Source organism: Neodiprion fabricii, chromosome 7, assembly GCF_021155785.1.
Source record: "Neodiprion fabricii isolate iyNeoFabr1 chromosome 7, iyNeoFabr1.1, whole genome shotgun sequence".
Classification (NCBI taxonomy): Eukaryota; Metazoa; Arthropoda; class Insecta; order Hymenoptera; family Diprionidae; genus Neodiprion; species Neodiprion fabricii.
Window position 1 is genome coordinate 3371203 of NC_060245.1, and position 14184 is coordinate 3385386.

At 40.1% G+C, this 14184-nt stretch overlaps 1 long non-coding RNA gene across 2 annotated transcripts in view; it reads left to right on the forward strand.

Annotated features, from left to right (window-relative positions):
* LOC124186469 overlaps positions 1-3309 on the forward strand; it is a 55148-nt gene extending 51839 nt beyond the window's left edge. For both annotated transcript variants that reach the window (XR_006871675.1, XR_006871676.1), the window contains one exon: positions 2761-3309. This is a non-coding gene — a long non-coding RNA (uncharacterized LOC124186469). The remainder of the gene's footprint in view (positions 1-2760) is intronic.
* The last annotated feature ends 10875 nt before the right edge of the window (positions 3310-14184 follow it).

Here is a 14184-nt window from a genome sequence, read left to right on the forward strand (position 1 = left end):
ATTCATGTTATACGAATAAAGTAAAAACTAATTGCAGGGACAAAGGGAGATGAAGGATTGAAAACATTTTTTTTTCCGTTCTTTTAATGAAACTAAGTGAGTTAGCTTTAATCGGAATCAAATTAAGGTAGTGAAGTATATTTTTATGAAACGAAAGTAAATAAAGCAATAGGAACGTGGAAATGCTAATCAGAAAAACAAAAATTTAACTTGATTCCTGAACAGAGGTTTTTATTTTTCAATCGGAAAAATTTAATGAAGTTTAATTAACTGGTTTGAGATTCTGATAATCTTTGTATCGATGTAACAGAAAAGAACACATCAAAGTAACCAAAGAATCAGTAACATTCTATAGTTTAACCCGTTGAATCACAGTGGTGAGTATTCTTAACAAATTGATTGAAAGAAATCGTAAACATGTTTTACATAAATTACAAGTTTTTGGGATCGTTGATTACGAATCTGAAATCGGATTTTGAAAGTTCATTATGGCGAATCCAATTAGCGACCCCGAAAACCCCTGCATAAAGTTTTTCGACCGAAGTCGATAGTATTTGAAATTTTCGTCCGCCGTATTGGATCCGCAATCTTGAATTTTTGAAATCTGATGTCAGATTCGTAATCAACGACCCCAAACATCACAGAATATTGTCACGTTATAAAATTTGACTCGGTGTGACTCAAAGGGTTAAAACACGATGCAGGGGCTAATCGGGAAACTGATTATTCCCTGTTTAAAAAATAAATTAAATAACAATTTCCTCAAAAATAGTCCCGCCGCAAGTTGTTTCTTTATGTGTTATTTTTTTGATTGATTACCTGTGAGCATCAAATTAATCCAATGCTACTTATATTTACCCAAATTTGAAAACAGTGCGATAGAACTCCTGTTTCCCGGTATACACTCGATGCGAGTGGGGAAAAGGGAATTAATAATAACCAGACAGGTAAAACTTGAAAGAGAAGGCCGGAAGGTGTAGGTACACGTATTGAAAGGATGTATACGAGACGAGAGCTGGATTACGTGTGAAATCGTGAATTTATATGAGAATGCCTCGTAGGCATGTGGACGTCATCGTCGTTGTCTGATGGTATGGCATGGCATGAGTGTGACATTCTCGCAATGATGGCCTTCGCCTCGAGCTCACTCACTCTCTCTCTCTCTTTCTCACTATGAGAAAAAAAAAACAAAAAAACGTAAGAATGGGAAACGCAGAGAGAACAAGACGCGGATTTCGCAGCTGTAACGGGATCTGAAAGAGCGTAGGTTCGAGGCAGGCAGAGTTACACTTGGGGATAATGAATCTGGGAATGGTAATTTTTTACACCAGATAGTTATGTTGGCAACACAGAGAAATCCAAGGCGCCATAGTCGGCCGAGCGCGAAACAAACTCAATCTCAATAACCATAAAATAACCCATGACCGTCGAATCTAACCTTCGAATTCCGCGGGGATAATTGACTTGTTGGATTGACACGTATTCTAAGGTTAGATTCGACGTTCATGGGTTACTTTATGGTTATTGAGACTGAGTTTGTGTCGCGTTCGGCCGACTATGGAGCTGTAAGTTTCTCTGTGTTGCCAACATAACTGTCTAGTGTAAAAAATTAGCCGTCTCATATTCATTGTCCCCAAGTGTACGAAACCCCTTTTCACAGGTACCTAGAATGCGCGGTGCTCTACTTGGAGAGCAAACCTTGACGAAATTAAAATTCATCGAGTGCCAACGTGCAGCAAGCCTACCGAGGGTACGTTTCGAGTTGAGGTCCAGGGCGCAGGACTCTCCGTCTCTTTATATTTGTCCTTATATTTTTCTACCTCTCTCTCTCTTTCTAGGGAATTAAAATTCATGACGAAATTATCACTTTAGGCATCTCGCTTCGTTACGTTCCGTTCTCTATATACAATTTAGGTATCTACTTATACTATAAAGGTAAAAAAACAATGGAACACTTGGTCGTCGGGGTGTTCGGAGAGAACGATGCAGACGACAATTTAGTGTAATGAATCGTTTGAATAATCTTAGTTGACGAGTTCGGTAGGATTTCGGTGAAGCCTCACGGTCTGTTTAAACTAGATTCAATTTCGTATCGTGATTAGAGATTTGCAAATTTGTTATTTTAGGGAGATAAAAATTTAGAAAGATTATAAGTATTTGGACGACCAAGAATTCCAAGCTAAGAGTGAGAAATATTTTTGACGTTGGAGAAACGATGGAGAGTAAAATTCTTGACAGCGAATTCGTAATTTTAAAAATGGTAGATCAGATATTTGATTTCATTCACCGAGTGATATAGAATCGGAAAAAGCTCAGCGAATTAGACTAATCAAATTTCAACTCTGTTTCAGAATTAGGATTATATTTTTTTATCAATAAATTTCTTATCTATATGCTGAAAACTATTAGAAGAAAATCGAACAATTTTGGTTTCCCTTGATAATACAAATCCTTGTGTCGTTGAATTTTTTTCCCTTTGTGTTTAGATTCTATTGCGAATTCGTGATTTTGTGCTTACATAATTTCACTGTGATTTTCTACACATAGAATTGAGATTAAATATTTCAATTTCTTTTTACATTTTCACGATGAAATGAATGGATCAATTTTTTCCCTGGTAAATGGTCAGAGATACTTGAGCTCAAGTAGCTGTTGCACGCTTGTTTATCAAGCCAAGCTCGATCTGAGCGTAAATTAGAATTAGTGTAAACGGTGCCGTTCCGATATTCAATTATTAACTATGCTGCTTCTTGTTTACAGAGGCCACACCAACTCGGCAGGCTCAGCCCGCGGAGTTACTAATAAAATTAACACTTCCCCGGTGGAAATCAGCCATCAAACCCAACCAAAGTTCAACGTTTCACTCTTCTTTGACTCTGGCCCAGGCAAGCAAGGTCAAGACGACAATTGCAACTCCAAAGGCTTTGTGAATCCAGAATGGAAAGAAACTTAAATTAAAGTGGTTTTAGTAGTGCAGTTTAATGATGTGAATTTTGATAAATACCATCAGTTGTCATAGCAATAAGAGAACATTAGCAATAGTAGTATGTAATGATTTTTTTGTACAACAAGTTTTACGAATAGCAAGACTAATTGATATAAAATTAATAGAAAATAAAACCTAAGATAAGTGTATTTATTATCAAAGTACCTATTGATAAATTGTAAATGCAAAACTTATAACTTCCCTTTATTGTATTTCTCCTACGCTTATGATATAGTTATTACATAGTTATTCATAGTAAAGATACATGGTACATTATATTAATAGAAAATGCTTAAGGATAACTTTTTCACTTTTGTGAAAAGAATAAATCACGGTGCTGACACTAGTAGAATTGACTCGTTTTTATATTTTTCATTCGAGTAAAACCGTAACCTTCAAAGTTTATGCTGAGCATTCTCCGAATTTAGCCAGTCTAATAAATAAAAATAAACTGGCTATCAGCAACGTTGACAGTCTGCGCCTAAGTTGTTGTTGGTAAAAATTATTTACGTAAATCGCTGTATATGAAGTTAAGAAAGAAGGACTGACACGATCCTTGGTCGAAACTGTGCCGAAGAAGATTTGCTGTTTCTGCATCAGTGTCTGCGAGGTGGTCCAGGATACAATGTTTGTCCTGTCGGTTTCAGCAGTTTTTCGAACACCTTTTTGTCAGGAGAGAGCCAAAGTAGTGTGCGTGTGTCACCGAGCCCCCTTTTCGCCCTTTTTTTCTTCGCAACGCGTGTATTTCGAACGTGCCAAGTGCGTCTCAGCCCTAAATAAATCATGGAGTAGACAGCCCGTTCTTGAGAAGGTGTCCCTGATCCGGCGGTCATCCCGTCAACGGTGACGTGTTGCACTTGGAGTAGAGGATTACCGAGATTTAGGGATTTTGTAATAATAGAGGAAAGAACGAGCGCTAGAGGACAAGAGGGAAAATAAAAACACGCGACGGCACACGCGGGTTGCTCGAGAAACATGCGATAAAAGAATATTCACAGTATGATTTTTGTGCTGGGTTATATATGCACGGGAATTTGAGAAAAACATAAATACGGAAACGGTTGTGGGTTGATGGAGAGCAAACGAACATTGTTGTACTGTTTAACGTATCTGATCGATGGTCGGACTTGGAACTTGAAAAATGTAGATTTTGTTTATGTCTTGCATGAGTAGTAACAGTATGAACGGAAATAATTTGTCAATCATTTGACGAGAAATTTGAACATTTGATCTAGAGGAATTCAAGTTATCTTGCAAGTTTGGTGATCCATAAAACTGATTGGGTATTGAAAACTGAAAGTAGAAACTGAGTTGTTCTGCTAGACATTTTTTTATTTCCTAGGTCTGAAAAAATTGAAAAATACTATTTCGGAAATTTGATTTCATAATCAGAAATTTATTTTCATTCGCAATCGCTATTTTCGAAAGCAATCGTGCATGCTTGCTTGCTTTGGAGTCCATGTGGTCGCTTGCTCATACGCAACTTATACTTAGCACTAAGCAAATCGGAGGAATTTCAGCGAAAATTACTCCTGGTATCAGGAGCGCAGAAAAACCGAAGAGCTCTTCCAAAACAGGGGCACATTGATTGACTGCATGTGATGTCGACGCTGTGTGACTGAAGGCATGCCTGCTTGATTCAGAGGGCATGTGATCACTAGAATCATTATACATCATATCATATCATCATACATCATACATCATCATACCTAGTATTACAGTTCGAAACCAAAGTTTGAATTTTCGGATGTTCGGAAAGTGACGTCACCAATCTAAAATCGGCTAGCCGAGTTCCTCAGTCGGGTAACAACCGCGCAGTAGAGCGGACGGTTGAGAGTCGCGCTCCGCAAACTTCGAGTACCGGGTTCTCAACCTCCCGGATCCCGCGCTTCGGGTCCGCTACGTATTTCGAGTACCGGGTTCTCAACCTCCCGGATCCCGCGCTTCGGGTCCGCTACGCGGTGAAACTCGACTTCCAGGATAAGCGCTCCGTGGATCCTGGTTCACGTTTACAATAAATTATTTCAATTCGTTTTTCGCGCAAGCTGAAATTCAGTAGCTGTCGGTGCGTTAATAAAATTTCTCGACTTCCAGGATAAGCGCTCCGTGGTTCCTGGTTCATGTTTACAATAAATTATTTCAATTCGTTTTTCGCGCAACCCAAAATTCGGTAGCTGTCAGTCCGCTAATAAAATTTCTCAACCTCCCGGATCCCGCGCTTCGGGTCCGCTACGCGGTGAAACTCGACTTCCAGGATAAGCGCTCCGTGGTTCCTGGTTCATTTTTACAATAAATTATTTCAATTCGTTTTTCGCGCAAGCTGAAATTCAGTAGCTGTCGGTGCGCTAATAAAATTTCTCGACTTCCAGGATAAGCGCTCCGTGGTTCCTGGTTCACGTTTACAATAAATTATTTCAATTCGTTTTTCGCGCAAGCTGAAATTCAGTAGCTGTCGGTGCGCTAATAAAATTTCTCGACTTCCAGGATAAGCGCTCCGTGGTTCCTGGTTCATGTTTACAATGAATTATTTCAATTCGTTTTTCGTGCAACCCAAAATTCGGTAGCTGTCAGTCCGCTAATAAAATTTCTCGACTTCCAGGACAAGCGCTCCGTGGTTCCTGGTTCACGTTTACAATAAATTATTTCAATTCGTTTTTCGCGCAACCCCAAATTCGGTAGCTGTCAGTCCGCTAATAAAATTTCTCGACTTCCAGGACAAGCGCTCCGTGGTTCCTGGTTCACGTTTACAATAAATTATTTCAATTCGTTTTTCGCGCAACCCCAAATTCGGTAGCTGTCAGTCCGCTAATAAAATTTCTCGACTTCCAGGATAAGCGCTCCGTGGTTCCTGGTTCATGTTCACAATAAATTATTTCAATTCGTTTTTCGCGCAACCCAAAATTCGGTAGCTGTCAGTCCGCTAATAAAATTTCTCGACTTCCAGGACAAGCGCTCCGTGGTTCCTGGTTCACGTTTACAATAAATTATTTCAATTCGTTTTTCGCGCAAGCTGAAATTCAGTAGCTGTCGGTGCGCTAATAAAATTTCTCGACTTCCAGGATAAGCGCTCCGTGGTTCCTGGTTCATGTTTACAATGAATTATTTCAATTCGTTTTTCGCGCAACCCCAAATTCGGTAGCTGTCAGTCCGCTAATAAAATTTCTCGACTTCCAGGACAAGCGCTCCGTGGTTCCTGGTTCACGTTTACAATAAATTATTTCAATTCGTTTTTCGCGCAAGCTGAAATTCAATAGCTGTCGGTGCGCTAATAAAATTTCTCGACTTCCAGGATAAGCGCTCCGTGGTTCCTGGTTCACGTTTACAATAAATTATTTCAATTCTTTTTTCGCGCAAGCTGAAATTCAATAGCTGTCGGTGCGCTAATAAAATTTCTCGACTTCCAGGATGAGCGCTCCGTGGTTCCTGGTTCACGTTTACAATAAATTATTTCAATTCGTTTTTCGCGAACGCCCATATTCAGTAGCTGTCAGTCCGCTAATAAAATTTCTCGACTTCCAGGACAAGCGCTCCGTGGTTCCTGGTTCACGTTTACAATAAATTATTTCAATTCATTTTTCGCGCAAGCTGAAATTCAATAGCTGTCGGTGCGCTAATAAAATTTCTAGAACTTTACAATCTTCTCATAATCTTTCTGGTAGATAATATCGATAAAAAAATTATATCAAACGTTACACATTATTTTTGATTTGTTCTCATGCTGAAAATATTTATTAGTATTCGAGATATAACTCGCGGTGGTTGGCGGTGGTCGGAGTTGGACGAGGAGGAGGACGAGGAGGACGAGGATTTGTGCTGGGTGAGTGAAACACTTTTATAATATTTGATGGCAATTGTAATTATATTTCATCTGAAATATCACAAACTTGTCACGTTTACAATAAATTATTTCAATTCATTTCTCGTGCAAGCACATATTCAGTAGCTATGAATAATCTTATACAATTTATTATATTATTAATTAATTAATTAATATTCTCATAATATTTGATGGCAATTGTAATTATATTTCATCTGAAATATTACAAACTTGTCACGTTTACAATAAATTATTTCAATTCATTTTTCGTGCAAGCACATATTCAGTAGCTATGAATAATCTTATACAATTTATTATATTATTAATTAATTAATTAATATTCTCATAATATTTGATGGCAATTGTAATTATATTTCATCTGAAATATTACAAACTTGTCACGTTTACAATAAATTATTTCAATTCATTTCTCGTGCAAGCACATATTCAGTAGCTATGAATAATCTTATACAATTTATTATATTATTAATTAATTAATTAATATTCTCATAATATTTGATGGCAATTGTAATTATATTTCATCTGAAATATTACAAACTTGTCACGTTTACAATAAATTATTTCAATTCATTTTTCGTGCAAGCACATATTCAGTAGCTATGAATAATCTTATACAATTTATTACATTATTAATTAATTGATTAATTATATTAATCCTTACACAATATTTTTGATATGTTCCTATACTAAAAATATTCATTACTATTCCAGGTATTACCCCAGGTGGTCGGAGCTGGACGAGGAGGAGGACCAGGTGGACCAGGAGGAGGACGAGGTGGACGAGGAGCAGGCGGGGTGGGTCGTGGGAGAGGACCTCTCCTCTCCTCAGAGGAGGGGTGGGGGAGGGGCAGGGAAGGGGGAAGGGAAGGGAAGGGAAGGGAAGGGAAGGGGGAGAGGTGGGCGGGGAGGGGGAAGGGAAGGGAAGGGAGGGGGATGGGGAGGGGGAGGGGGAGGGGGGAGGGGTGGGTGGGAGGGCGGGAGGGCGGGAGGGCGGGAGGGAGGGCGGGAGGGCGGGCGGGCGTGTAGGGGGGCGGTACTGCTCTATTAACTCTAATGGGCTTGCATCGACATCCGTCCTCCACTCTCTCCCTCCCGCCCTCCCTCCCTCCCTCCTTCCCTCCCTCCCTCCCGCCCTCCCTCCCGCCCTCCCACCCTCCCACCCTCCCACCCACCCCTCCCCCTCCCCCTCCCCCTCCCCCTCCCCCTCCCCCTCCCCCTCCCCCTCCCCCTCCCCCTCCCCCTCCCCCTCCCCCCTCCCCCCTCCCCCTCCCCCTCCCCCTCCCCCTCCCCCTCCCCCTCCCCCTCCCCCTCCCCCCTCCCCCTCCCCCTCCCCCTCCCCCTCCCCCTCCCCCTCCCCCTCCCTTCCCTTCCCCCTCCCCGCCCACCTCTCCCTCTTCCCTTCCCTTCCCTTCCCTTCCCTTCCCCCTTCCCTGCCCCTCCCCCACCCCTCCTCTGAGGAGAGGAGAGGTCCTCTCCCACGACCCACCCCGCCTGCTCCTCGTCCACCTCGTCCTCCTCCTGGTCCACCTGGTCCTCCTCCTCGTCCAGCTCCGACCACCTGGGGTAATACCTGGAATAGTAATGAATATTTTTAGTATAGGAACATATCAAAAATATTGTGTAAGGATTAATGTAATTAATCAATTAATTAATAATGTAATAAATTGTATAAGATTATTCATAGCTACTGAATATGTGCTTGCACGAAAAATGAATTGAAATAATTTATTGTAAACGTGACAAGTTTGTAATATTTCAGATGAAATATAATTACAATTGCCATCAAATATTATGAGAATATTAATTAATTAATTAATAATATAATAAATTGTATAAGATTATTCATAGCTACTGAATATGTGCTTGCACGAAAAATGAATTGAAATAATTTATTGTAAACGTGACAAGTTTGTGATATTTCAGATGAAATATAATTACAATTGCCATCAAATATTATAAAAGTGTTTTACTCACCCAGCACAAATCCTCGTCCTCCTCGTCCTACTCCTCGTCCAACTCCGACCACCGCCAACCACCGCGAGTTATATCTCGAATACTAATAAATATTTTCAGCATGAGAACAAATAAAAAATAATGTGTAACGTTTGATATAATTTTTTTATCGATATTATCTACCAGAAAGATTATGAGAAGATTGTAAAGTTCTAGAAATTTTATTAGCGTACTGACAGCTACCGAATTTGGAGTTGCGCGAAAAACGAATTGAAATAATTTATTGTAAACGTGAACCAGGAACCACGGAGCGCTTATCCTGGAAGTCGAGAAATTTTATTAGCGGACTGACAGCTACTGAATTTCAGCTTGCGCGAAAAACGAATTGAAATAATTTATTGTAAACATGAACCAGGAACCACGGAGCGCTTATCCTGAAAGTCGAGAAATTTTATTAGCGGACTGACAGCTACCGAATTTGGGGTTGCGCGAAAAACGAATTGAAATAATTTATTGTAAACGTGAACCAGGAACCACGGATCGCTTATCCTGGAAGTCGAGAAATTTTATTAGCGGACTGACAGCTACCGAATTTGGGGTTGCGCGAAAAACGAATTGAAGTAATTTATTGTAAACGTGAACCAGGAACCACGGACCGCTTATCCTGGAAGTCGAGAAATTTTATTAGCGGACTGAAAGCTACCGAATTTGGGGTTGCGCGAAAAACGAATTGAAATAATTTATTGTAAACGTGAACCAGGAACCACGGACCGCTTATCCTGGAAGTCGAGAAATTTTATTAGCGGACTGACAGCTACCGAATTTGGGGTTGCGCGAAAAACGAATTGAAGTAATTTATTGTAAACGTGAACCAGGAACCACGGACCGCTTATCCTGGAAGTCGAGAAATTTTATTAGCGGACTGACAGCTACCGAATTTGGGGTTGCGCGAAAAACGAATTGAAATAATTTATTGTAAACGTGAACCAGGAACCACGGAGCGCTTATCCTGGAAGTCGAGAAATTTTATTAGCGGACTGACAGCTACCGAATTTGGGGTTGCGCGAAAAACGAATTGAAGTAATTTATTGTAAACGTGAACCAGGAACCACGGACCGCTTATCCTGGAAGTCGAGAAATTTTATTAGCGGACTGACAGCTACCGAATTTGGGGTTGCGCGAAAAACGAATTGAAATAATTTATTGTAAACGTGAACCAGGAACCACGGAGCGCTTGTCCTGGAAGTCGAGAAATTTTATTAGCGGACTGACAGCTACCGAATTTGGGGTTGCGCGAAAAACGAATTGAAATAATTTATTGTAAACGTGAACCAGGAACCACGGAGCGCTTGTCCTGGAAGTCGAGAAATTTTATTAGCGGACTGACAGCTACTGAATATGGGCGTTCGCGAAAAACGAATTGAAATAATTTATTGTAAACATGAACCAGGAACCACGGAGCGCTTATCCCGGAAGTCGAGAAATTTTATTAGCGCACCGACAGCTACTGAATTTCAGCTTGCGCGAAAAATGAATTGAAATAATTTATTGTAAACGTGAACCAGGAACCACGGAGCGCTTATCCTGGATGTCGAGTTTCACCGCGTAGCGGACCCGAAGCGCGGGATCCGGGAGGTTGAGAACCCGGTACTCGAAATACGTGGCGGACCCGAAGCGCGGGATCCGGGAGGTTGAGAACCCGGTACTCGAAATACGTAGCGGACCCGAAGCGCGGGATCCGGGAGGCTGAGAACCCGGTACTCGAAGTTTGCGGAGCGCGACTCTCAACCGTCCGCTCTACTGCGCGGTTGTTACCAGACTGAGGAACTCGGCTAGCCGATTTTAGATTGGTGACGTCACTTTCCGAACATCCGAAAATTCAAACTTTGGTTTCGAACTGTAATACTAGGTATGATGATGTATGATGTATGATGTATGATGTACGATGTATGATGTATGATGTATGATGTATGATGATATGATGTGATGTATAATGATTCTAGTGTTCACATTTCATACAAGAAATACACACCTTATCTGTCCTGCCGATTCCAGACTCAAGCGGCCAGGCCCTTCGATGGTCAGCCGTTGACTGAAGATATATCCTTTACTCAACGGGTCAGCCGATAACGCTGCCGTTCTGCGACAGTTGGATGATGAAAAATTTTGCTCGTATCTTTCAAATGTGTGTTAAAATACACTCGAAGTGTTAAGAAGCTTCGTTCTTTCTCTTCCTATCACCTTTTTAGGTCTTTAAATCATTACGCAGCGTTAAATACTATCTCATATACGAAGCATCCATTTCATCTCGTTCAAAATTAGCGCATCCGTGATGTATTACAGTCACTCTGAATTTTTTTCCTTCCGAATACTTTTCGAAAAACAATTTTGCTTTTCTACCCAACGTAGATACTTCACTCTCGACTAGCTAGAACAGCGTTTTGGTTATATGCCTACGAAAATTCAAGATCGAGAGAGCAAATGAAAAGTTGTTGAAATAATTATGAATACTAATGTTACGGAATACATCGAGCGCGCGTCGAATAGAATCCCATTTCGAAGTGAATAATTCTTCTCTTTTCATATAATAGCTAATCTAGTAATATAGGTAAATAGGATGGTTGGAGGTGTTCGGAAATGGTAGGACATTTCAAAAGTTAAGGCTGACACCCACTGCACCGCGGCGGACCGCGGCGCAGTTACCGTGAGATGCGCCCACTATAGTCGCGTGACCACCCGCCGATACTGTTTCTACGAAAAAGAGATATTTATCAATTATCTGATGACCACGATTGGTCTCAGTCGTCATGGGCACACAATAAATAATCATGCATATTTGCCACTACTTCTTGATTACTCATTATGGATAGCTCAGATGAAGAAGTGTTTAACACGAAAAAAAATTACTAACAATCGTCCATCATAAATTCGATAAAAAGGAAAAAAGGATTAAAAATCAACCGACAATGCTGATCTATCGCCAGAATTTTTGTTTCTACCTAAACTATTTCGGGTGTGGCTCGTTGGAAAATCGTAAATTTTTTCATTTTGAAACACCCTATTATACATATAATACATGTATAGTGAAAATGAAATAAATTTTAGCTCAAAATATACTCTCTCATTTCTTATGCATAAAAATTAATACGCAAAATAAAAAACAGTCTTCATGAAATCAGCATCATACCCGAACAATGAGAAAAAAATAAATTTTTTACATAAAATAATCCGTTGATCATAACTTGTTGTTCTAAAACTCACATTTACTTAAATTTCTTTAAAAATGAAGTAATTACTTGCGTAACATTTATTTAATATCCGTAGGATTTATTTAAGATGTAAAAATGAATACATTTATTTTTCGCAAGAACAGCGGAGAGAATGAAAAGAATCCTTGTAAACCATAACCATTTACATCAAAGTAACGCAGGTTTCCCTATTTTTATACTTGGGATGAATTTCGGCATCGGTCGGGTGTTCACACTAGACGACGGCGATGCGCGACGATGCGCGGCGCACCGCCGAAATATTCCCAACCTGGAACTCGCGAAAAATTGCCGCGGTCCGCCGCCGTCTAGTGTGAACACCTATATGGATAACTGTATGAGCGAAAATTTCGCCGCCGTCCGCCGCGGTCTAGTCGGCGTCAGCCTTTAGTCTATAATGGATTATAAAATCAATTATGAGATAAAAATTTGTTTTTATATTTTGTTGCCAGTTTCCAGTGGTCTCACAATGTCAACCAGTTATCGTACATATCAATCGTACCGATCAACGGGAATTTTGTGCTACGAATCGATATCCAGAGTAGAAGATTCTCGTTGAGGAAAGCAGCGAAATCCAAAACCTTATTTCGCAAATTCATCGCTCAAACGCATCGTTTACTTTTCCACGTCGATGAAACTCGATCGTATTAATGGTGTGTTAAAAAATGATCCCGATAATTAATTCTCGTACCGATATCTACCAACACATCATCAGGCCGATCTTTATTCGACGTCGAGACGGGCACCAACCGAGATGAATTTATGGGCGAGGACTCAACCCGCCCTGACCCCAAACAACACGCCCCAACAATCAGCGTATCCCAAAACAATTCGTCGCTTTAACCCCGAGGGTAGAATCTTGGTGGCGCGGGGCGATTCCCTCGCGTGCGTGCAGAAAGCCCCTCACCGAAAACCGGCGAACGCGCGTATGTGCGCATGTAGCGTCGTGAAATAATGCGTGGAAATCAGGGGTAAGTCTGAGCGACAGGCGAGCTTATCACCCCCACACCCCAGGGCCCCGATCAAGCTGGGGTGGCTGCGCTAAACGCGAGCCCAGACGCTCCCATTGTGGAGGGCCGCTTTATGCGCCGGTTATTCGAGGGGCGAACTACCCACAGTTAGCGCTACATATTGCTCGGTTTGTACCGAATTTGTCCACGGATTTGAATAACAATTTTACACCCCCCGTTCCACGCCCGGCACCCTTGTGCAGCCGAAATACAGTTGCACTTGTGCTTTGCAGCAGAGCATGAGGTCGACGAAATGATAACACTGGTCAATCAAGAATTCTTAACAAGAAAAGTACTTACTAATTTTTAAATACGTATCCACCCTCATTCTAAAAACATATTTACTTTCATTCTATCAGAGCTAGTTTTCGGGTTACGGCTACTACCAGTAAAATTTTGTTATTTACTACGAATACCACTTAATTAGCTACGATAAATACAAAAACACTTCGAATCAAAATAGGTGCTTCAAAACGATAAACATTAAATTTACTGTAACACTATACGTAACCTCATTTTTGTTTATAAGAACTGTATTTTAGGAAAAACTAAAAAAGTAATATTACAATACAATTATTCGTATCTAAAATATTCTAGAATCTATTTTATTATACTAAATCTTGTTCTTAACGTAATTTATGCAAAGTCTTCATGTTACATACAAAAAGTGAAGTTTTGCGTAAGTTTGGTAAATTTTATCCAAGGACTAGAGTTGACTAATTATTCCACATTGCAAGGTTACAGGTGAATCGACAAATGATAACATTATAATAATTAAGCTTAATATCTATTTGATACAGTATATTTTCTCAATGCAGGAAAAGTTGTACAAGTTCATCACCTTATTATAAGCCGAAAAACCTTTTGTATAATTAACAAACATTCAAGGGATCACAATACCTTACGAGCTAATTTCAAATGTCAAAAGTGTATTCATAACCTAATTGATTTTCCTCTTAGCTTATTTCATTGCTAAAGTAATTCTATACAAATATCTTAATCCACATTGTACACATTTTCTCTCTCTCGAATTCATCAGTCATATAACAAATTTATTTCGTAGTCATACATGAACAATAAAAAATGACAATAACATATACATATAATGTAAAGATATTGAAATTTTTTTAA